The sequence below is a fragment of the Danio rerio genome, chromosome 3 (assembly GCF_052040795.2).
Source record: "Danio rerio strain M-AB ecotype USA chromosome 3, GRCz13ab, whole genome shotgun sequence".
Taxonomy (NCBI): domain Eukaryota; kingdom Metazoa; phylum Chordata; class Actinopteri; order Cypriniformes; family Danionidae; genus Danio; species Danio rerio.
Window position 1 is genome coordinate 8,010,001 of NC_141023.1, and position 22,500 is coordinate 8,032,500.

Below are 22,500 nucleotides of genomic sequence, written 5' to 3' on the forward strand. Positions count from 1 at the left end.
TCTGAAAATAAAGCTATCAGATACTTCAAAAGTAAAGAGCTCTAGTACACAGTCAAGTCAGAAAACAAACAGGCGATCATCACCAGTATCATCTCCACACTCACGCTCTTCTCTCTTATCAACAATAATCGTTTCATATCTTGCGCGGCTCTTCAAGAAATAATCAAACTGTAGTCGGCGCTCATTGTTGATCCGCAGCTCATGAGTGATTTTGCGGAGCGCGGCGTCATAAATCACGGCTGATTCATGGCGGAGGAACGCAGACAGCGGACAGTAAATCAAAAAGCATCTGCCCGCAGGACGCCGGTCGCACCCGCGGCACCCGCTCATCTGTCATGTCACCCGCGCCGCGCATTTACATTTATTTACATTTAGCGCACAGCGGCTCATTACGCACAGGAAGAGCACGGGGAAACGGCGTGAGCGGAGAACACAAACACTCCGCTGATAAACAGCAACTTTTTGAAGGAGAAAAGCAGGACAGATACTGTACATCTGCAGCTCACATCTGAGGATAGCAACTGGGAATAAAAGATTTGACTGTTAAAACAATTGCAGGGCTTCACACACTGTAAAAAGTAAAAACGTAAACAAATTAGGCTACTTTGACTTGTTCAATGAATTAAGTTGGCCAAACTTATGACAGTTCTCAGTAGTAAATTAAGGTAGTTCTTTTACAAGTTTTAGCGATTTATTTAAGAAAACAAGAATGGAACAGTACATACAGTACAGTACAAATCATTCAATATAATATTGTTATATTATATATATCATTATAATAATAATAGTAAAAATACTTTTATTACAGTACAAATAATTCCCTTCCCATGTTTATATGAAAATAATACTTGTATGTTTTGTGGCAAATACACATATTGCTCATAATTGATAATGAACAATACTTATACTTGCCTTTAATAAATTACTAAAACCTGTAACACCTAAAAAAAAAAAAAAAAAAACTAAATTTATTACTGAAAACTGTCACACATAAGGTTTGTCAAACTTAATTCATTTAATTGTAATTAATCAAAGTAATTTAAGTTAAAAAGTTTTTAGTTTAAGTAATTAGTTTAAGTTTCCACTTTTTACAGTGCACAATTCATTATTTGTGCCAACACAAATACATTAACTCAACAAGTTTAAGTGGATTGAACTTAAAACAATTAAGTCATCCAAAAAATAAGTGTATTTTACATACAGTTGAAGTTTTTTTTTCCTTTTTTTTTTTTTTTTTTATATTTCCCAAATGATGTTTAACAGAGCGAGGAAACTTTCCCAGTATGTCTGATAGTATTTTTTGTCTGGAGAAAGTCTTATTTGTTTTATTTTGGCAAGAATAAAAGCAGTTTTTAATTTTTAAACCCATTTTAAGGTAAAAATTATTAGCCACTATTTTTGTTTCGATAGATTGCAAAACAAACCATCAATATACAATGACTTGCCTAATTACCCTAACCTGCCTAGTTAACCTAATTAGTTAAGCCTTTAAATGTCACTTTAAGCTGTATAGAAGTGTCTTGAAGAATATCTAGTCAAATATTATTTACTGTCATCATGACAAAAATAAAATAAATCAGTTATTAGAGATGAGTTAATAAAACTAATATGATTTTAAAAAAGTGTTGAAAAAATCTTCTCTTTGTTAAACAGAAATTGAAAAAAGGAAAAGGAAAAGTAAAAAATAAACAGAGGGGCTAATAATTCAGGGGGCTAATAAGTCTGACTTCAACTGTAAGTAGCTTGAACAAGCTGCAAAATACTTTGAGTGCAATTCCTCACTCAAAGTATTTACACAACATATATTTTTTTTGTATCATGATATTAAACCTTTTCTTTGTATTTTAAATTCCATATTAGATTTCGTATAGTTCTGAATTTTCATTAAAGTTGTAATGATTTAGTAGTTTTTATTTGTTTGTTGGTTTTACAAAATTAATAAAATTGTATGCTGCTATTAAAATGAATAATTAAAATAAATAAAAACTTTCATGTTAAAATCTCAGAAAAAAAAAAATGTTGTACCAAAGAAGGTAGGGGAGAGCAGGGCACAAAGTAATACTTTTTTGGTCTTGGCCAAATAATGAACAAAGTAATACGGTTAGACAAACCATTTATTCGTTTACCAATAACACACAAGACTCTCCTACAAATGAGCACTGGTTATTTGGTCACCAGACTCATGGTTTCTGTGCAGTATTGCCAAAAGTGCCAAATGTATGTTACTATTTTCCCCACCTGCGCTAATGAACAAAAGAATAAATAAAATAATAATAATAATAATAATAATAATATATGTAAATATATATATATATATATATATATATATATATATATATATATATATATATATATATATGTAAATATATATATATATATATATATATATATATATATATATATATATATATATATATATATATATATATATATATGTAAATATATATATATATATATATATATATATATATATATATATATATATATATATAAATATATATATATATATATGTAAATATATATATATATATATGTAAATATATATATATATATATATGTAAATATATATATATATATATATATATATATATATATATATATATATATATATATATATATATATATATATATATATATATATATATATATATATATATATATATATATATATATATATAACTTATTCATTTTTATTTTTTATTATTTTAGAGTGGATTTGCTTACGGGTCAGATTTATTCAAGAAAATATCATATTTACACTACTTGACTACTAAATATCAGCAGTATGTTATACTGACATACTGGGTTAAATAGAATAGCACTAAAATAGACTAAAATACAATCGTCATTGACTGAAACTAGAATAAAATGTCATCGTTGTTACACTGTAAAAAAGGCTGGGTTCCACAACTCATTCAGGTTGTTTCAACACAAATCAAATAAGTCAACCTAACGTGTTTCAAAGGGGATTAAGCACAAAATTAAGTTATACCCCCTAAAAATCTCAAGAATCGTGGTGTTTCAAAAGTAGTTTCACAAGCAGCAAAATACTTTTGAGCGTATTTCCTCTCATCTACCTTAAGGAAAAGATCATTTATACAACTTTTTTTTATCTTAATATTAGACTTTTTCTTTGTATTTTGAATTACTTTTTAGATTTCTTATATTTCAGACTTTTCATTATAGTAATTGCTATTTACAAAACCTGAAATGCAATGTTATTAGTTAAAAACAAAACAACAACAATAATAATAATATTTATAATAATATATTAATAATTTAATTATATAATTTAATCATAATAATAACATATATATATATATATATATATATATATATATATATATATATATATATATATATATATATATATATATATATATATGAATGAATGAATGAATTTAAGTAATTAAATAAAAAGAGAATCAACATATTTCAATATCATAATAATTAAAAACCTTCTGGAATAACAAAAGATTAGGTAAATATAACCTAAAAGTTCAGGTTTAAGACGGAGCTGAATTACGCTCCTCTAGCCGAACCACCAATAACCTCATTTTAAATAGCTAACAACTAATATAAATATTAAAGTAAGGAATGAAAACAGCGCATCGGTGAGCCTGATCTGCCCTCATTCCTTCCTCTCAGAGGTTATTTATACCAGTAAATCACCTGTTGATCGCTGACAGGCCGAGTCCCGCAGGAAGAGCGCTGTTAAAAACAGACAGAGAAACTGCCGCTGTTATCTCATTCACTAGGGAGAAGCTTTTTTCAGTCGTACGTGACGTCAGCTGAGAGTCCAGAAATGAATGATGGCGCAGAGCAAACGTTACAAATCAAACATGGAGGGTTTATTTCCCTCAAGACCTGCAGTCGGAGGAATCGCAGGAACGCAGATGAGATTTTAACAGAAAATGTGGAATCACAAATAAATAAATAACTAATATATTAAATAATTATGAGAGATACAAGTAAATTACTATGTTTCTTAAGCATACAAACCAGTACATACCCACATGAAGATTTTTTTTTTTGGAAACAATTATATATTTTATGCGATCTTCAAATTTTGCACACAGTTGAAACGAAGTTTACACACACATAACCATTTTTTTAAAAAGTCAGATGTTAATGGGACTAAACTGTTTCTCTTTTAGGTAAGTTAGGATTATCACATTTGTTTCTGTTCTGCTTAATAGCAGAATAATGAGAGACATTTTTAGAGAAATTTTTTTAACTTTTCTTGAAAGTCAAGTTTACATAAAATAAGATTAGTATACCTCTGAAAATGCTCAGATGATGGTGTCAAGGTTTTGGAAGCTTCTGATTGGCTAATCGACAACATTTAAGTTAATTAGAGGCACAAATGTAGACTAGTATTTAAGGAAAACCTCAATCATGCTGCTTCCTTGTGTGACAACATGGGAAAATCAACAAGCCAGAATCAACAAAAAAGCCAGATTACAATTTGCTAAATTACACTGGGAAAAATTCTAATTTTTGGGGACATGTCCTTTGGTCTGATGGAACTAAGATTGAACTGTTTGGCCATAATGACCAGTGTTACATTTGGAGGACAAAGGGGAAAGCTTACAAGCCTAGAAACACCATCCCATCTGTGAAGTATGGGGATGGCAGCATCATGTTGTGGGGCTGTTTTGCTGCAGGAGGGACTGGTCCACTTCACAGCATAGAAGACATCATGAAGAAAGATCATCATGAAGAAAGATCATTATGTAGAAATACTGAAGCAACATTTCAAGACATCAGCCAGGAAATTAAAACTTGGCCACAAATGGGTCTTCTAAACAGACCATGACCCTAAGCATACTGTCAAATTAGTTAAAACGTGCTTTAAGGACAACAGAGTGAATGTTTTGGAGTGGCCATCACAAAGCCCTGAACTCAATCCTATAGAAATTTTGTGGGCAGAGTTAAAAAAAAATTGTGCGAGCAAGACAACCAACAAATCTGATTCTGTTAAACAAATTCTGTCAGGAGGAATGGGCCAAAATTCCTTCAAACTATTGTGAGAAGCTTGTGGAAGGATACCCAAAACATTTGATCAAAGGTATACAGTTTAAAAGCAAAGCTAAAAAAATACCAAGGAAATGTGTGTAAACTTTTGACTGTCTAGAAATAAAAAATAAAAAAAAAATCTAAAAAAAATTCTCTCTTAATTCTGGTGTAAAAAGGAGTTATACTCCTTTTTTTAGAGTAGTGTCTGTAAACTTCTGGTTTCAAGTGTATGTATACTTCAAATATTTAGATGGACAACATACCAACATCCAACATGTACTAAATTACAACCCAATGCAGGTGCAATGCATTCTGGAGAAATCGTTCTTAAACTGTTTGTAATAAAAAAAAAACTGTTCTGCATTGTGGAAGACAAAATTATAAGCTCTCCACTTAAATAGTCAAATAAAAATATTTCCCAAGACACATTTAACAGAGCAAATTAGTTTTTTTTTACAGCATTTCCTGTTACATTATTCTTCTGGAGAAAGTCTAATTTCTCAATTTCCACTGCTCAATTAAACGATTCTAATTTAATTAGCGTATTTTGTAAGTAAACTATAGCTGTGTACTTGAAAACGAAATGCGACTGTGGCTGAAATATTTTTCAGACTTTACCAAATGCAAAAAGGTTGATAAATTAGCTCAAACTGATGATAAGTGATGTGGGAAACTGAAATAGATGTTTGCATCTCAGCAAGCCTGAAAATGACCCGTCGATTTCCCCCCCCCCTACTCTCATCAAAGAAAACTTTCCGTAATGAGATGGGAACAATCTGTCGGTGCTCCGGCTGCCATGTTGTGTTTAATGGTATCACAGATTGTGCAAGCCAAGCGTTACTCCACAACAATGCTGCTGACACAGACAGACAGATGCCAAACGCTGATGGTTACGAGGCTCTCGCTGATAAAAACACGGCCGCGACAAGCGACCCGCCGTTAATCTGATCCTCTGACCACCTCTGATGAATAATCTGAGCTGACGAATGACTAGGGGAAAGAGAGAGATGGAGATAAAATTGCAGCCGCTGCTGACAGATCACAGATCAGACACACTGAATGCACAAATCGGTATCACAAAAACAAAAAGATAAAAAAAAAATTTGTATGAAAAAATACAAATAAAACATGCCATTTTTACATTTTTACGATTATTACGGTTGTCAGAATTTAACCATTAAAAATACGATAGTACCGTGAATATGTTTTTGTGGTAAGTAAAAAACAAACAAAAAAAAAAACAATAATGTTTTAAAGCGCTAACATCTACATATAGGGCTGAGTGCATCGACCCTGATGTGTCTACTGGCAATGCATCAAAAGGACAAATCCTTAAATTGAAGTACCAATCTTTTCTATTTAACAGTAATAATGATAAATCCGTGAAAGACATAAATATTTGCCTAAATAGAAACAGGAATGGGAACTATAATATTCTTCTGCCGTATTTCTTCTAATGGGTCAGTGTTTGCTTACAGCCTCACATTTTCAAAGCACAGCATACACTAAAAAACGGCCGTGATTTCAACGGTAAAAAACTGTAAAAATGCTACAGTACAAATCCGTAACCTGTTTAACGGTATGTTTCCTTAATATATACGGCGAATAACCGTAAATTGACTTTCCCAGAATTCCCTGCATGGCACATCACTTTAATGCATTTGGTTGACATTATTATGGATGTTTTTAGTTGTTTCCCCATCAGTTATGTACATTAGAGATTTATGTTACAGCTAATGTTGATAAACAATGTTTATTTCATGACTTTAATTTTATGCGTGTTACCACACTGGTGTTTAGTAGCTGTATGAATCACACTGAGCACCTTCTATATGCTGATACTCTTTTCTGCTTGTGGGAAAAAGTTAAATGTGATGAGCATTGGCTCATTATGTAACTTCCTCATCACCACCTGCATGTGGGTGTGCTAACGTGTCTAACTGTGAAACAAAAGATGTGTAGATGTTGATCATTCAAAATACAGACATATTACCTTGATAAATTATTAAAATACGGTAATTTACCGTAAAAATAAAAAATTACTTTTACGGTTTGTATCGTGTTTTTAACGGTAAAGTACTGGCAACCACAGCTGCCGTTTTTTTTACCGTAAATTTTACGGATTTATTTTTTACAGTACCCACACAGGTTTTAAAACGTGAGCACAGGGCTGTGGCTATCATGACTGAATAAAGAATAAACTGGATTTATTTTACTAATGCTTTAATAATGACGACTTTAAAAATAACAAACTCACAAAAACAGTACGCCACTGATCTAAGAAAAACAGGGTCTTTTTCAAAAAACAGTTATTTTTCATACACACACACACACACACACACACACACACACACAGTTGAAGTCCCTTTTTAATTTTTCTTTTTTAAATATTTTAGAGCAAGGAAATTTTGACAGTATGTCTGATAATATTTTTTTCTATTGGAGAAACTCTTATTTTATTTTAGCTTGAATAATTTTTTAAAATCCATTTTAAGGTCAGTATTATTAGCCCCTTCAAGCATTTTTTTCCCAATAGTTTACAGAACAAGCCATCATTATACAATAACTTGCCTAATTACCCTAACCTGCCCAGTTAACCTAACTAACCTATTTAAGCCATTAAATGTCACTTAAGCTGTATAGAAGTGTCTAGGAAAATAACTAAATATTATTTACTGTCATCATGACAAAGATAAAATAAATCAGTTATTAAAACGATTATGTTTAGAAATGTGTTGAAAAAGTCTTCTCTCCGTTAAACAGAAAAAAAAAAACAGGGGGGCTAATATTTCTGACATTCATACTTCAGGGTTTTCCGGTTTTCCCCAGTCCAAGCACATGCGCTATAGGTGAACTGAAGAAACTAAATTGGCCGTAGTGTATGAGGGTGGGTGTGAATGAAAGTGTGTATGGGTTTTTCCCAAAACTGGATTGCAGCTGGAAGGGCATCCATTGTGTAAAACATTTGCTGGATAAGTTGGGGGGTTTATTCCGCGGTGGTGACCCCTGACTAATAGAGGGACAAAGCCGAAGGAAAATAAAAGGAAAAGTACAGAAAAGTAGAAAAGTGTCTTGCAGGGAATTCTGAGGAAGTGCTTTTACAAGTTTTCACATATGTAAAGAAACTTACTGTTAAGCAGGTTACAGATTTATTTATTTTATTTTTTTGCAGCATTTTTACCTATTAAATCATGATTTTTTTTAATATGGTCAAGATATGCACTTACAGTAGCCCAGCAAAAAATATAAATAAATAAATAAATAAAATGCACAACAACTTTTTTAAAATGAGCTTAACTTGTTTCCCCAAAGCTAAACTACAAATGAATTTCATTATGACTCAATGCAGGTGCAATGCATTCTGGGGAAACATGTTCTGCCATTGAATGGAACAAAGTATTTTTATCATACACAGCTGAAGACAACATTATTTGCCTTCCACTTAAATTTTGATGTTTCACACTATTTGCTCTTATATTTTTCTTCAGGAGAAAGTCTTATTTCTATTTTTGTTTGGTTGTAAATAATACTAAAATGATTAAATAAGATTAGCTTCCTTTTTTCCCGATTTGCAACAGAACCAACCACTGTTTTCCAATGGTTTGCCTAACTTGCCTAATTAACATAGTTAAGCCTTTAAATGTCACTTTATGCTGAATACAAGTATCTTAAAAAAATATCTAGTTAATTATTATGTGCTGTCATCATGGTTAAAAATAACAGAAATCAGTTATTAGAGATGAGTTATTAAAGGCCCATGAACCCCCCCCCACCCCCCACCCCACCACCACAGTTCAGTTCATCCATCCATTTTTTCAATCTGCCCATCATCCACCCACTTCTTTAATCCATCTGTCCATCTATTGGTCAAATGCTCCACCCTTCTTAAATGTGTCATTATCCAATCAATTCATACATCCGCCTATATATTGAAGTCCATCCATGAACCAAATCAAATTGAATCAAATCAAATCAAATCAAATCAAGTGCATCCATCCATTCTTTAATACATCAATCAATCTGTTATTTAGTTCATCCATCCATCCATATATCGGTCCTTCTCTCCATCCATCCATCCATCCATCCATGAGCCAATTTAAATGTCATTCTTGTTATCTACTCTCCCTCCAAACTATCATCAATTCTTCAATCAATCCATCAACCTGTTATTCAGTTCATCCATCCATCCATATTTTGGTCCACCTATCCATCCATCTGTCCCTTTCTCTCTCCACCCGTCCATCCATTCATCCATGAGGCATGTCAAATGTTATTCAGTTCATCAATCCATACATATATCGGTCCATTTCTCCATCCATCCGCCTTTCCCTATCCATCTGTCCAATAATCCATCAATCCATGAGCCAAGTCAAATTCCATTCAGGTCATCCATCCATCTATATATCAGTCCATTTCTCCATCTATCCGCCTGTCCCTTTCTCTATCCATCCGTCCAACAATCCATCAATCCATGAGCCAAGTCAAATGCCATTTAGGTCATCCATCCATCCATATATCAGTCCATCTCTCCATCCAATTGTCTGTCCTTTTCTTCATCCATAAGGCAATTCAAATATTCAGTTCATCCATCCTTTATTTAATCTATCATACATTTTTAATCCATCCATCAATCTGTTATTCAGTTCATCCATCCTTACTTCAATCTATCATCCATTCTTCAATCAATTCAACATTCTGTTATTCAGTTCATCCATCCATTTTTATATTAGCCCATCTCTCCATTCATCTGTCTGTCCTTTTCTCTATCCATCCATCCATCCATCCATCCATCCATCCATCCATCCATCCATCCATCCATCCATCCAATTCAAATATTCAGTTCATCCATCCTTTATTTAATCTATCATACATTTTTAATCCATCCATCAATCTGTTATTCAGTTCATCCATCCTTACTTCAATCTATCATCCATTCTTCAATCAATTCAACATTCTGTTATTCAGTTCATCCATCCATTTTTATATTAGTCCATCTATCCATTCATCTGTCTGTCCTTTTCTCCATCCATCCATCCATCCATCCATCTATCCATCCATCCATCCATCCATCCATCAATTCAAATATTCAGTTCATCCATCTTTTATTCAATCTATCATCTATTTTTCAATCCAGCCATCAATCTATTCATTTAATTCGTCCATCCAAATATTGGACAACCTCTCCATCCATCCATCCATCCCTTTCTCTAACTATCCATCCATCCATCCATGAGCCAAGTCGAATGTCATTCTGTTCATTTAATCTATCATACATTTTTTTAATCCATCCATCAATCTGTTATTTAATTCCTCCATCCATTCATATATCAATCCATCTCTCCATCCATCCTTCTATACATCCATCTTTACAGTGTTCAGTCTGCCCATCCATTCATCTCTTTCAACATGTCCATCCGTCAATCCATAAATCAACTAATCATTGAATTCATCCATCTATTATTAAACCCATCCATCTTTTCCTTCATGCAACCCATCCATCAAATAAACAGTTTTGAATTCTCTGCCTATTATTTCTTTTTTTTTTTAAATCCCTAATAAAACCATTTTATTAGACTATGGGTGGTCATGCTTTCTCGTGTAGAGCGCCTAAGCTATGGAATGGCCTACCCTCCAGCATCAGGAATGCTGTTTCTTTGGACTGTTTAAGGAAACTTCTTAAGACTCACCTTTTTACTGTTGCTTTTGACTTAGATTGATTATTTTTGTCAGTTTATCATCAAATTGTATTGAATCATTTATATTTTATTGCGGTCTTTTTATTCTATTTTATTTTCTGACTGTTTTTATTGTTCTGCTTTGTTTGCCTTGTATGCCTGTTAGCACTTTGGGACTGAGAAAAGCGCATTATAAATAAAATGTATTGTTATTATTATTATTTTTTACTATTTGATCCTTCAACCCTCTCACACCAAGCAAAAAACACACACACAAGAGACAAAAAACACACTGTGAACTGCAAAAAATGCTTTTCTTACTAAGATATTTTTTGATATTTTTTGATTTGATAAGATTGATTTTTTTTATATTGAGTCTTGATTCTAGTCTAAATATCTAAAATTTCTTATATCAAGAAGCATTTTCTAGACAAGCAAAACATATTGTCTTGTTTTGAGAAATAATATGCCAAAATTAAGTGAGTTTTTCCTCAAAACAAGTAAAATAATCTGCCAATGGGGTAAGCAAATTAATCTTGTTTTTTCTTTTGACGTAAGATTATTTTGCTTACCCCATTGGCAGATTATTTTGCTTGTTTTAAGGAAAAATTCACTTAATATTGGCATATTATTTCTCAAAACAAGGCAACATGTTTTGCTTGTCTAGAAAATGCTTCTTGATTTAGGAATTTTTATATATTTGGACTAGAAACAAGACAAAATATCTAAGTAAGAAAAGCATTTTTTGCAGTGTAGTCCAGATTGTAGGAGTAAATTGAGCTTGAGAGAGAACCAGAGTGATTGAAAATGAATGCATACAGGAATCCATTACACACACACACACACGCGCGCACACACACACACGATTCAGGATGCAAAAGCAGCACATTTTAAAGCAGCTCAGAGCTTATTACATGTTGGCTTTCACACGGAAACCAATTTACTTTCCATTGATCGCTTTTCAGGCAATTAGATTTCCATCGACACCGGAGTGAGAGAGCGCTTGGGTCAGTGGCGTTGCCAGTTCTTCACACATCCAGGCGTTTCAGCGCCGCTTCCGGATAACAAATAACTCTTGTGCATGAAAAAAAAAAAAAACAGCCTCAGCCTCAGATTATGTATCCGTCTTTATCTTCGATATTAGCTATTTCTTTCTGCAAACTTGGCTGATTTTCTAAATTGCGCTTTATCGACTGATCCAGGATCTCTCTCAAGGCATGTGGATTGGTGCCAGCACTTGTAACCATTAGGCCCGGGCACGAGTCCACCGCAGGCTCGCTAACACTGCAAACGGAAAAACCCAGAAACTCCAGAACCGGCTCGGAGATCGTGCAGGCTCTCAAGGTCAGACGGGGCAGAACGGGACGGGTGTGCAAACTCAAACCGCTTCAACCACAGACCCAAAACTACCCGAGCCGCTCCTGAGGATTGACGCTGTGGTGATATCAGGGTATCCGTTTTCCAGCCGGGAGTCCAGGGGAAAAGCCAAAGCTCGCGTTTCACATTTAGAGCACTAGTAAATCCAGTCAAGTTACCCCGAAGGAAGATTTTCCTGGCTCTTTCAGACTTAATGGAGGACTCGTTTACATATCGGCTTCTCTCAGAAGGCTCGCCCTCAAAAAAAAAAAAAAAAACACACAAAATAACTCCAAAAGATTGAGCTGGTTGATTGGGAAAATTCTGGGGTGTAGTAGTGTTCGCAGATATTCTGTATACTTCCATGCAACCCAAAAGAGAAAGTGAATGTACTGGCAAGTGTCATGTAATGTGCGAATACATTACAGGTATCTGACACACAACAGCATAGATTTATTATTATTTTTACTTAGAGTAAATTGACTGACAGGTTACTTTTCTAATGAAAAGGGCCAAAAATCAGAGCAAACGTTTATTAAGTTATATCAATGCATTGCTCTGGCCATTACCACATTTGATATTATTAACAACAACAACAACACTGTGCAATGTGGGTTTCCACACAATCCATTCATGCTGTCAAAAACAGATTTGCTTTTAAAAATTTAAGTGGATTCAACATAACTATTAATTTATAATTTATATAATAATAATAAGTGTTTTTTATTAAACTACTACTACTACTATTACTACTACTACTACTACTAATAATAATAATAATAATAATAATGATGTTGTTTTGTGTAACTTATGGTGCTAAACAACATCAACAACAACAACAACAACAACAACTATTATTATTATTATTATTATTATTATTATTTAATAATAATAATAATAATAATAGGAATAATATTAATAATAATGATAATAATAATGATAATAATAATAATAACAATAATAATAATTGTTGTTGTTGTTATTAATGTTCATCACCATAAATTACACAAAACATTATTATTACTATTATTATTTTATTATTATTATTATTAATATTATTATTAATATTATTAGTTGTTGTTATTATTAATGTTCAGCACCTTAAGTTACACAAAGCATTATAATAATAATACTAATAATAATAATAATAATAATAATAATAATAATACTAATAATAATAATAGTTGTTGCTATTATTGTTATTATTATTATTATTATTATTATTATTATTACTATTATTATTATTATTATTATTATTATTATTATTATTGTTATTATTATTATTATTGTTATAATAATAATAATAATAATAATAATAATAATAATAATAATAATAATAATAAATTATTATTATTATTATTATTAGCTGCCTCTGGCCATGACATGTTCACATCAAAATTTGTATAAGAGATATGTCTAATATCTATCTCAATAAATAGGCCAGACATTTTTGACTCTCCATACCAAAATGTTCTTCCAGAAGCCCATAAAGATACAGTTGAAGTCAGAATTATTAGCCCCCTTTTGATTGTTTTTTCTTTTTTAAATATTTCCCAAATGATTTTTAACAGAGCAAGGAAATTTTCAATGTACTGTAGGTCTGATACCATTTTTTCTTCTGGAGAAAGTCTTATTTCTTTTATTTCGGCTACAATGAAGGCAGTTATAAATTTTTTAAAAGCCATTTTTGGGACAAAATTATTAGCCCCTTTAAGCAATTTTTTTTCCATCGTTGCCAATATCGATGTAGAATAACCATCGTTTTACAATAACTTGCCTAATTACCCTAACCTGCCTAGTTCACCTTATTAACCTAGTTAAGCCTTTACATGTCACTTTAAGCTGTATAGAAGTGTCTTGCAAAATAACTAGTAAAATATTATTTACTGTCATCATGGCAAAGATTAAAAATAAATCAGTTATTATAGATGAGTTATTAAAACTATTATGCTTAGAAATGTGCTGAAACAATCTTCCCTCTGTTAAACAGAAATTGGGGGAAAAAATAAACAGGGGCCCTAATAATTCAGGGGGCTAATAATTCTGACTTCAACTGTACATTGCAGTGACAAAACCTGCACAGCTTGTGAATAAAAAAAGAGATATAAAATAAATGTAAATTTATCATTTACAAACGGTTGTTTAAACAGTTGCTTAGTTATTTACTGCTAGACCATCTGAACAGCCCCCTCCCCTCAACACTGTAAACCTAGGGAAAACACTGTAATATGCCCTTTTCTACAAGATGTAAAATAAGTCTCTGAGGTCTCTAGAGAGAGTGTGTGTGTGTGTGTGTGTGTGTGTGTGTGTGTGTGTGTGTGTGTGTGTGTGTGAGTGTGTTAGAGCTTAAAATACTACACAGATAATGTTTTATAACTCTCCGAAGTTTCCCCTTTAGGCTTTGATTCTAATTGTGCTATTTTGGTAGCTGTCACTTTAAATTCAAATGAGATTAAGCTCTTTTCAAAAGAGGGCGGAGCTACAAATGCCTGTGTCAGCATAGTGGCAGATTTAAAAGCAAGACTACCGTCCAATGCTAAAGAGGGAGAGATCCTCACTAGTGGGAGGGGATTTACCCCTCTGATGACACGTACAAAGAGAGAATGTCAATCAAAGTGTTTCTGCAGACTGTTTTAATCAAGTGTGATCATTAAAAATTAAACTAACAAAGCATTACCATTAGAGGCTGCTTATATTCACACACTGAATATAAGCCTTATAAAACCTCTTATAAAAGTAGGTTTTTTTGCATAATAGGTGCCTTTTAAAATGAGTGAAGATGTGTTTTCGAGGTGTTCACACGCCATTGTAACTCCACACCCAAAAAACTTTTCCCACTTTAGCCGCGTCAGATTTTGACAAATGCCTCTCAAGGCCTCGCGCTCTTTCAGACGAATGTAACGCTTAAAGTCGAACGCTTAATTTCCGCCTCTGTTGACTGCGGGCAGCGGCCATTAATCAGCACGGCTTTTGGGGCGCGGCATTTCAGCGTGTGCTAACAGCCAGATGCTGGCGTGTGTCTGCTCAATCCATCAGCCGTGATTGGAGAACGAAAAGGTTCAGGAGTTTTGAGTCGCGCCCACGTCCAGAGACTAATTGCCCGGTGCGGTGGGCGTCGAGGTGTTTTACCCAGACACCAACCCTCTGCTTCACATTCTGGGTGTTACTCACAAAACGCCTTGACTTCAGATGACGGATTACAAAGGTCAGGCTCCGCCCCCTTTTGATGAAGGCGGAGCTTAAAGTGAGATTGCATGCAGTTCTTAGGAAAGTTTAATCTCTTCATAGATACGACAGTATTTGAGTGAAAAAATATAACTTGGTTGATTAATAACACAAATACTTGTGGTTTATAGAAACTACAGTGTGTGTGTGTGTATGTGTGTGTGTGTGTTTACACGTTCACACAATAATACACTCATCTATTCAAAATCGTTTTTTAAAAGTTTTCTAATTTAAAAAGATAGTTCACACAAAAATAAAAAGTTTTATGATCATTTACTCTTCATCAACTTGTTCAAAGCAAAGCTTGAGTTTCTACACGAAAGATGATATATTTACATGTTAGCAGTCGTTGACTTCCAAAAAACATTATGGAAGTCAATAAGCAAAAACTAACAAATAAACAAAAACAGCATTCAAACTAAAAAAAATCCTATTCTTAAATCTTAAAAATCTTATTTTGAGGAAATGAGGGAGAGTAAACGATAAGGCTTTAGGAGTAATTTTCATTCTTTGTGTAAAACAACTACATTACCCATGATGCTGCATTACACAATTTTAATAGTGGATGGCACTCTAGGCTAGTTTTAAATGGCAAACAGCTCTCTGGGCTAGTTTTTAGCATCAGGCAATACTCTAGGGTAGTTTTTAACATCGACTGGTGCTCTACACTAGTTTCTAACAGCAGATGGGTCTCTAGGCTAGTTTTTAACATCAGGTGGCACTCTAGGCTAGTTTTTAAAAGCAGATGTCAGCACTCTAGGCTAGTTTTTAACAGCAGATGGAGCTCTAGACTAGTTTTTAACGGCGGTTGGTGCTCTAGGCTAGTTTTTAACAGCAGATGGCATTCTAGGCTAGTTTTAACAGCAGATGTCGCTCTATGCTAGTTTTTAACAGCAGATGTCGCTCTATGCTGTTTTTTTAACAGTAGATGTCACTCTAGGCTGTTTTTTTCACTGAAGTCAGTGCTAGTTGTAAACATCAGATGGTGCTCTAGGTTAGATTTTAACAGGCACTCCAGGCTAGTTTTTAACAGTAGATGGCGCTTTAGGCTAGTTCTTAACAGCAGATGGTGCTCTAGGCTAGTTTTTAACAGCAGATGGTGCTCTAGGCTAGTTTTTAACAGCAGTTAGTGCTCTAGGCTAGTTTTTAACAGCAGATGGTGCTCTAGGCTAGTTTTTAACAGCAGTTAGTGCTCTAGGCTAGTTTTTAACAGCATATGTCGCTCTAGGCTAGTTTTTAACAGCAGATGGTGCTCTAGGCTAGTTTTTAACAGCAGATGTCGCTCTAGGCTAGTTTTTCAACAACAGATGGTGCTCTAGGCTAGTTTTTAACAGTAGATGGCGCTCTAGGCTAGTTTTTCAACAGCAGATGGTGCTCTAGGCTAGTTTTTAACAGCAGATGGCGCTCTAGGCTAGTTTTTAACGGCGGTTGATCCTCTAGGCTAGTTTTTAACAGCAGATGGCATTCTAGGCTAGTTTTAACAGCAGATGTCGCTCTATGCTAGTTTTTAACAGCAGATGTCGCTCTATGTTGTTTTTTTAACAGTAGATGTCACTCTAGGCTGTTTTTTTTCACTGAAGTCAGTGCTAGTTGTAAACAGCAGATGGTGCTCTAGGTTAGATTTTAACAGGCACTCCAGGCTAGTTTTTAACAGCAGATGGCGTTTTAGGCTAGTTTTTAACAACAGATGGTGCTCTAGGCTAGTTTTTAACAGCAGATGGTGCTCTAGGCTAGTTTTTAACAGCAGTTAGTGCTCTAGGCTAGTTTTTAACAGCATATGTCACTCTAGGCTAGTTTTTAACAGCAGATGGTGCTCTAGGCTAGTTTTTAACAGCAGATGGTGCTCTAGGCTAGTTTTTAACAGCAGATGTCGCTTTAGGCTAGTTTTTCAACAGTAGATGGTGCTATAGGCTAGTTTTTAACAGCAGATGGCGCTCTAGGCAAGTTTTAATAGCAGTTGGTGTTCTAGGCTAGTTTTTAACAGCAGTTAGTGATCTAGGCTAGTTTTTAACAGCATATGTTACTCTAGGCTAGTTTTTCAACAGCAGATGGCGCTCTAGGCTAGTTTTAACAGCAGTTAGTGCTCTAGGCAAGTTTTTAACAACAGACAGAGCTAGTTTTTGAAAACAGACGACACTCTAGGTTAGTTTTTAACAGCAAATTGTGTTCTAGGCTAGTTTTTAACAGTAGACAACGGTCTACGCTAATTTTTAACATCAGATGGTGCACTCAGCCTGTGGTTCACAAAACAGGTTTTTTTTTGTTTTTTGTTTTTTTGTTTTTGCAGCTTAAGCAGCTAAAGAGAGTATAAACACTGAATCGTATTTTTGTATAAAACAAAATGTATAAAATATACAAAATGTATAAAACATAAATGGCGTTATCTAAAGAACCCCCCTCCATTTCACTCTGAAATAAACTGCACACTTTTCATGATCTAAATGAATCCAGTAACTTGGAAATGTTACAGTACAGAAGTCAAACAGGTTGTAAATGAGGTGGTGTGTGGATTTAACCCCACGTTTCATTAAAGCCAGTCAATTAGGACAAAAACATCTGCTAAATGATCTTACTTCAAACCATTAAGATCCTTCATTTGCATGGCTCCATTAACATCCAATCATATTGCTTCATATATTCAATTGAACTGGCTTCTTATTGGCTCACAGTCTTGATCTCACCACTAGCAGTACGGGAAAAGCCACATTTGTCATTGATTTGTGCTGACAATGCATTTACTGTAAGCTCAAAATGCTGAACGTTTGGAAGTGAACATCATTAAAAACTGGCCAATGTGAACGATGTGTGAAAATGATTCTGGAGAGAGTGAAACATCTGTTTGTGCCATTAACAGCTAGCCTTTGAGTCTTAAAAGCTTTAAAGCGTATACTTTTCAATATACAAAAACTAAATTAGGATTTAACTTCAGTATGAGCACAAAAAAAGAGAAATAGCAGATATAGAATGGTCAAAACAGGTATGAAACTTGTGCATATACATATTAACTTGATGCATGCATACAAATAGATTGCCAATTTGGCAAGCTGATTGCATTCTGTACTGTACAGGAGACACGGCATGGAGGAGATTGATTGATAGTAGTCTACAGCCAATCAAGACACAGAACACAATGCGCTATAGACAAAAACCATGTCAAACTGCACAAAAAAAAAAAAAAAATCAGCTAAACTGTGAGGCTACGCAACATGAACCACGTTATAGTTTCAGTCGCATTATTGAAGTGAAGTATAGAAATGTAAACGCCGTAATCAAACTATTACTGTCATGTAGGACTTTTATCCGCATTTTGCGACAGGATAAACAACACACACACACACAGACACACACACACACACACACACACACACACACACACACACACACACACACACACCCCCCCACACAGCTGTTTGACACTATTCTCTGCACCTATTGAGTCAGTAAAGGACCAGACATCTGCATATCCAAGTGCACGTACAGTTGAAGTCAGAATTATTAGCCCCCCTGAATTATTAACCCCCTTGTTTATTTTTTCCCCCAACTTCAGTTTAACGGAGAGAAGACTTTTCAACACATTTCTAATCATAATAGTTTTAATAACTCATTTCTAATAACTGATTTATTTTATCTTTGTTATGATGACAGTAAATAAGATTTGACTAGATATTTTTCAAGACACTTCTATACAGCTTAGTGACATTTAAAGGCTGAACTAGGTTAATTAGGTTAACTAGGCAGGTTAGGGTAATAGGCAAGTCATTGTATAACGATGGTGTTACGGTTGCCATATATTTATAGGATTTTTGCCTCCCGTTCTCTCTCTCTCTCCCAGCCTGTCATATCCTTTAGGTCCGCCTTCGCGACAGGCGATTGGTCGGAAGACCAGTCATTCATCAATGTGCGACGTGGCGCGGTCATATAAAAGGACGCCAGGAACAGCAGATGACAAAGCTTTTCCTTTTATCTCGTTTTTGTATGTTTTTGCTGACATGATTTTGTTATTTGTTGTTTTTGCTTAACTGTCATTTGGATAAAATTATTTCGCATTATTGTTGCCTATTTTTGAGCTACTTTGTGATTTTTGTACATCTTTATTTCAATTGTTTTTGTTTGTTACTTTCTGGGCCAGCTCTTACCTGGCAAGATTGAGAGATTTCCAGTTCACACTTTTCCTCAGAGTAAGGTTGATAGGGAAGATGTCGTACGACTTCCTTTTTGCAAACATGTAGTAGTCAATCCATTGTTTAAAACACCAAGAAGTGAATGCCATCCGTGTATTTATTATATATATATATATATATATATATATATATATATATATATATATATATATATATATATATATATATATATATAGTAGGGATGTAACGGTATTGTAAATACCGTCATACCGCAATATTAATTTTTTTCGATATTACCGTAGTCGCATGACTCTGTAAAACTATAGGTCTTCTGAGAAAATTTGCTCAGGCGAATGAAGCGAACGGGAGGTACCGGAAACTACAATTCCCATCAGCCCAGGCTTGGCCATAATCCCTTGCGGTCTGTTGTTGCTACAGATCCAGTAATGCGGAAATGGAGTGTGCTGCTAGAAGCGGGGATCAAAAAGAGCTGGAAAACCCTAAAGCGGGTGTTGTCGCCGCGCGCGTACTGAATAGTGGTGTTGTCGCGCGAGTTCTTATCAGCTGTGTTGTCGCGCGCGTACTGAATAGCGGTGTTGTCGCGCGAGTTCTTATCAGCTGTGTTGTCGCGCGCGTACTGTAAAGCGGGGACGGAGGGTATGTCGCGTCGCGGCGGCACTTTTGATCATTTTGGAAGGGAACTTTCTATCCAAGACTAGAAAAGGGCATGTGCACTGCACAGGTTGAGCACTGTGTGTGCACGTGCCTGCAAGTTGGGGAATAGGACTAATAATCAGTCATGGGGACTGCAGAAACACAGCACACTGTTCAGATTGATGCAGACATGAGACCTCTATCTCACTCATGGCTTGTCTTCTCAAGTGGGGGAAAGACAATGGACAACGTTACCCACTGCTGTCAACCTGGGCCAAGTCATATCTCTCTTGTCCCAGAAACCTCAGTCCCAAATGAGAGGGTTTTTTCTGTTGCAGGGGACATTGTAAATGCCCAGAGATACCAGCTTTTACCAGATTATATTTATATGATAATTTTCCTTTAAACTCATCTCTATCTAAGTGAGTGAGTGATTAAATGTTGAATGTGATGAGTTTTCAACAATACTAAATTGAAACTTAATTTTTTTACATGGTTTAATAATTTTTTGTTATTAAAATTGAAGTTCCTGTTTCAAAGATTACAGATAGATGGCTAATTTGTATGTCATTGACACTTTTGGCACTTTTTTGGAGTATTTTCATAAGTTTTGTTTTTTCCTGTAAATAATTCAATAAATACCGTACCGTGACATTCATACCGAGGTATTACCGTACCGTGAAATTCTGATACCGTTACATCCCTAATATATATATATATATATATATATATATATATATATATATATATATATATACACACTTCAGTATAAGGAAGATTATGGCGCTTGGCGCTGAAGACTTTTCTTTTTTCTTTTTTTTTTTTATGCGTCCAGTGAGGTAAGGGGTTAGGAGTTAGAATGGTTTTGTTATATTTATTTCTTTAATTTGACTTCACTAGCATCCTCTTACTCTTGAGTTTCCCTAATTTTGTTTGATACTTTGTTTAAATTTGCTACTTTATTATTATTGTTAATATTTCTTCTTTTTGTATATATATTTGGGCATTGCTCTGATTTCACTTTTATTAAATAAAATCACTTTTGTTGGCAGTTCTGTTGTTTGTGTCTTTTGCCTGCACCCATCACTTGTGAAAGTACCACACCTTATAAATGTTGCTACTTTTACCCTAGACCAGTGTTTCTCAAACTTTTTTCACCAAGTACCACCTCAATAAAAATTGTCTCTCCAAGTACCACCAAAATGAGCAGTACTGAAATAAAGCAGCGCAGTTGGCCAAACTAAGCAGCGACAGCACTGCTCACCTCGAGGCAGAGACATATTCATATTTATGCAATTTTTGATAAATTCTGAAATTGCATGCACATATGACATATTTGTAAAACTTTTTTAAATCGAAACATTAACTTTTATGTAGATTGGTAGGGAACCCGTTTTTCTCAGAGGATGTCAAGCTGACAAAACAGTGCTGCACTCTGATACAAGCTTTATTTATAGAGAATTTAAAAACCACTGCAGTGTTTGGGCGTTCTGTGTTTGTCTGAGATAATTAGTCCAACAACGTTATATTGCATACAAATTATGAAGCTGATCAGTCAGTTCTTGTCACGTGACTTGCGGTGGGTCATTCTGAAAAGTTAAAAAGCGCGTCGTGCTGCAGTTCTTACTAATTTTGCTAGCCTGTGGGTTAAATTTTGATGCTCAAGTGACCGAGATGTAACAAGAGAATATGGTCATTTATCAAAGTAAAAGATTTTTCAAAATAAGTGATTGTTCAGATCATAAATAAAACGGAAATAATTCATGATTTTTTTGTGCGACCAACTGATCTATAGACCGCTGCTGGTCTGTGGTCCGAGGGTTGGGGACCCCTGCTCTAGTGCGTATCTGCTCTGCAAGCACTACGCACCTCTTTCTCTAGTTCTGCGTCATTTGGATTGATTTTTAGCAGCTGATGCACTAAAGTAAACATTCTAAGCACAGCGCTTAGATTGTAGGCTTTAGAGAACAGTCAATGCTGATCACATCTGTTATGTATTTGTGTTTTTTGTGCTCTGTTTCTCTGTGTTTTTTCTCTCTCTCTCTCTCTGTTCTCCCGTATCTGCTCTCATGTATTCTCAGGTTCCGTTCATTGTTCCATTCAGCTGTCAGTCATTCCTCCCCGGTTACGTCACATCCAATGAGCAAAGACCACCCGTGTTAAAAGCGTGCGCCAGACCACTCGCCTTCTCTTGCTTGCATTTTTCTCTTTCGCTGTTTTGTCGCTTGTTTGTTTTTACCGCGTGCGTTTAGAAATTACCCTGTCTAAAAGTGTATTTTGTTGTTGCTTGTTTCTGTGTGCACGTTATCCGACCGTTATTCGTAAATTGTTCTTAGTTTATCGTTGTTTACGAGGCTTGGACGAAGCGGACAGGTAAGAAGGTCACATGACATACATTTCGCAACACATAGGACTACTCTGCTGTCTAGTACACTAGGGGCGAGCGCCAC

General features: G+C 34.6%; 1 protein-coding gene and 1 long non-coding RNA gene across 30 annotated transcripts in view; one reads left to right on the forward strand and one right to left on the reverse strand.

Moving 5' to 3' along the window:
- The window catches only part of rbfox3b (RNA binding fox-1 homolog 3b), a 997,536-nt gene that overhangs the window by 717,616 nt on the left and 257,420 nt on the right, over positions 1 to 22,500 (reverse strand). The window lies entirely within an intron of this gene.
- LOC147845500 (uncharacterized) lies at positions 9,860 to 12,341 on the forward strand. The gene is made up of 2 exons (XR_015480373.1): positions 9,860 to 10,988; positions 11,446 to 12,341. It is a non-coding gene; the product is annotated as an uncharacterized LOC147845500 (long non-coding RNA).